The sequence below is a fragment of the Octopus bimaculoides genome, chromosome 2, assembly GCF_046866305.1.
Source record: "Octopus bimaculoides isolate indiv1 chromosome 2, ASM4686630v1, whole genome shotgun sequence".
Lineage (NCBI taxonomy): Eukaryota > Metazoa > Mollusca > Cephalopoda > Octopoda > Octopodidae > Octopus > Octopus bimaculoides.
This window is the reverse complement of record NC_142929.1, coordinates 163,059,920-163,064,306: the sequence shown is the minus strand read 5'-3', so window position 1 is coordinate 163,064,306 and position 4,387 is coordinate 163,059,920.

The window sequence follows — 4,387 nt, the reverse complement described above, 5'->3', positions numbered from 1 at the left end:
TGCATATGTATTTATGTGCTAAATTTTTGGAAAGTTTTACATATCTTTACAGTTCCATTGATGGCTTGAATCTGTAGTCTTCTAATCAGCCTTTTTTCTTTCAGGTTTTGAGAACCCTAATTTTTCCAGTTTTTTGTTGAGGCAGTTCGTTACATATCCCAATGCCTCAACAATCACGGGTATGAATCTGAACTTGTAGTCTGGGTGGAGTATCTGCAAATTTCTCAGTAGCTCGGCGTAGTTGTTCTCTTTTTCTCTAATCTTTAGCGTGATGTTGACATCCGTAGGACAGCTGATTTCTACTACTGTACACAGTTTCTCTTCTCTGTCCCAGATTACTATATCCAGTCTATTATGTCTGCATTTTATTGAGGTTTTTATTGGGACATTCCACCAATACTCTTTCATATTGTGAGTGGTAATGGCCTCTACCTCATTATGGGTTTTCATCTCCTTAGCCCCGGGCTTATCCTGTCGGCGGATTTCATTGTACAGTGTCTTGGCCACAACATCATGTCTCATAGGTAGGTAATACCGTGATGACATTTTTGGACAGCTGCTGATGATGTGGGTGATATCTTCGATATTGATTCCACAGAGTCTGCATCGGTTATTACATTGTGGCGCTTTGCCCGCCTCTCTGTCCCGTTTGTTTATTAGAAATTTGGTTGCTATTTCTTGTTCTTATGTATGTATGTATGTATGTATGTATGTATGTATGTATGTATGTATGTATGTATCTATCTATCTATCTATGAATGTATACATGGAAGCATATATGTATGTATGTACCTTATACGTAGAAGCGACGACCGACATCTCAAGAGAGTCTTCTAATCTGAACTGTAAACGGGATGTTGATGACAAGGAAGGCAAATGAAGAGCTATAGATATAGTGTCTCATACAGTCGATTCAATAAGAGCTGGCGAAAAACAACAAAAACAATACAAAATACAAAACAAAAAGCAAACTCTTATCGTGGCCAGTGGTTTAAAAATAGTCCAAATACATTGACTTCCAAGAAAAATAGCAGATGAAATCTAATCTGTATTACGTAATATCGGCAACAAACATTAACCTCTGCGACAACCATGTATATATGTCGCATATGTGCTAGAATACGCTGGGGTTGAATCAGCTTCTACAGAGAGAGAGAGAGAGAGAGAGAGAGAGAGAGAGAGAGAGAGAAAGAGAGAGAGAGAGAGAGAGAGAGAGAGAGAGAGAGAGAGAGAGAGAGAGAGAGAGGAGGGGTAAACAACAAAGACGAAAACGAAGAAAAATGAGATTAGGGAGAAATAGAATTACTGAAATTAAATGGAGTAAAATTTCTTCGGAAGTTTTCCTACCATTAGAAGATGAAGTTAACCGTTAATGATTTGCAAGGCAGCTTGATTACAAATGTTGCTTATTGAAAGTTCCTGAATAAAGAAATGCGCAGTTGTTTCAATATATCTTTGTATTATGTAAAATTCTAAATCATGTATAATTCATAATAGAATATGCGATGCGAAGACTATATACATTACGTATCGAGTTTTTAATGAGTCGGAGTTCTCTCGATTTTGGGTGAAGCATACATACATACATACATACATGCATACATACATACATACATACATACATATATATATATGTGTGTGTGTATAGACACACACATATATGCACGCATACATACATACACACACATATACATACATACATACATACATACATATATATATATGTATGTTTGATGTATGTACCTGTATGTATTATCAATATCTGTATGTAAATATTATTGATTGCGTGTGTATGTCAGTATGTCGATCGGGGAACGTGTTTTAAATGCACACAAAGAAGCGGTGTTTGCATAATTTATTACAATTTGAAGCTTGTAGTTTTTTGTGCAGTCGTTAATGCAAAACTTAGTGTAATGATCTAAGGAGTTTCTGCTTGTAATAAGAAGGGCAAAAACAATAAGCAATATCAACATAAAGATGATGATGAAGATGATGATGATGATTATGATAATGACGACGATGATGATAATGAAAATAAAAATATAATCATACATACACACGCACATACACACACACGTGCACATCATCCTATACACGTATGCCTTTGTCCTTTGCTCACCCACTCTCTATATGTAAGCATACACATACAAACGCGCACACATACATATATAAACGTTCGTAAATGCCTTAAATAGTACATACACTCATTCTTTTTATTCTTTTATTCTTTTACTTGTTTCAGTCATTTGATTGTGGCCATACAGGGGCACGACCTTTTGTCGAACAAATCGACCCCAGGACTTATTCTTTGTAAGTTTGGTACTTATTCTATCGGTATATTTTGCAGAACCGTTAAGTTACGGGGACATAAACACACCGACATCGGTTATCAAGCGATGGTGGGGTGGGGGTGGGCAAACACACACACACACACACACACACACACACACACATACACAAATATATACACACACATATATATATACGACAGGCTTCTTTCAGTTTTCGTCTACCAAATCCACTCACAAGGCTTTGGTCGGAACGAGGCTATAGTAGAAGACACTTGCCCAAGGTGTCATGCAGTGGGACTGTACCCGGAACCATGTGGTTGGGAAGCAAACTTCTTATCACACAGCCATATATGTGTATCTCTCTCTCTCTCTCTCTCTCTCTCTCTCTCTCTCTCTATATATATATATATATATATATATATATATATATATATATATATATATATTACATATATTCAGAAATAGGAAACTTTATTTAAGCAAGAGAAGTGCATTAATTTTCGTAATGATTTATAATTTTATATAATTATGTTATCAACATTATGATAAAAATGTATCCTGTTTGAACAATTTATATTCTTGCTAAGCTTATCTTAACTGGGGTTTGTTTTCTCAGAACAGTTTGCTGTTGGGGGTTGGATGAAAACAGCCATTAATATTGTGCATTTGAATTATGATTACTGCTAAGGGATAGGGCAACAAGTGAAATTTTCAACGAAGAAGAGCCCTGCCGGAAACACAAAATCTGACCTCTATCTAACTCACTCGAATTTATGTTATTTTATAAAATTTTTTAACTTTTGTATTTTTATGAATCACAGACTACCACCCACATTCTTGTATATCTTTTAGCTGTTTACATGCAAAGAAGAAAGTTGAATACGTTTTTTTAAACGTTGTTATAATGAATAATTTAATTCATGTGCTTTTAAGTTAAGTAACTTTTCGTTCACTGATTTCCAAATTTATATCAACTGAGGGTATATATACATACATACATACATAAAAACGAATACTGGTGGGATGTACCAGTGAAAACCCCAATAAAATGTAAGCACAACAGACCTGATATAATGATTTGGGATAGAGAAGAGAAACTGTGCACAGTTGTGGAAATTAGCAGCCCAGTGGATGTTAACATAAAGCTGAAGATCAGTGAAAAAGAGAACATCTATGCTGAACTATTGAGAAATCTGCAGGTATTCTATCTAGATTATAAGGTCAGGTTTATACCTGTAATTATTGGGGCCCTTGGATATGTAACACACTGCCTAAATACCAACCTTGAGAAATTAGAGCTTCTCAAAACCAGAAAGGAGAAAGCTAATTCGAAGACTACAGATGTAATCCATCACTGGAACTGTAAAAATCTGCGAAACTTTCCAGAAGTTATCATTTAAATATATATGAGCATGTCTAGACATGTAACTATAAGCATGAGAATACATGCATACATACATACATACAAAAATACCATGTTGTTGATGCTGAAATTCCAAAGAAGGAGTCTTGGATCTGGGTCAGAAACCGGTTCTTTCTCTATTGGCAAGAAATCTTGAAATAAACTGAATAACGACATATATACATGCATACATGTGAAACAACAAAGAAATGATATGTTCTGTTGTGGAAATCAGCTGTCCTCTGGATACCAATGTGGTTAGAAAAATACAAGAGAAAGAGGGTATCTATGAACCACTGATAAGGAGTTTGCAAATCTAGTACCCAAGATACACTCTCAGCTTCATCCCCATTATTATTGGAGCAAGAGGATACATATCAACCCGTCTGGAGCAATGTATGGCTGAACTTAGGTACTTGGTGGGGGGGAATGCAAATCCTCAATTCATGCACTACGAATTCACGATTTTTTGGACTATAACAATCTACAAGACCTTAAGATTCAAGGGATGAAGTTTAAAACAAGATACTGTCCTTCATAACCTTGTTACCAAATAGATGGAGGGTCAAACCTTACTCTAAATTAAAGAAAGAAAAAGAACATCTATCTATCTATCTATCTATCTATCTATCTATCTATCTATCTATCTATCTATCTATCTATCTATCTGTCTGTCTGTCTGTCTGTCTGTCTA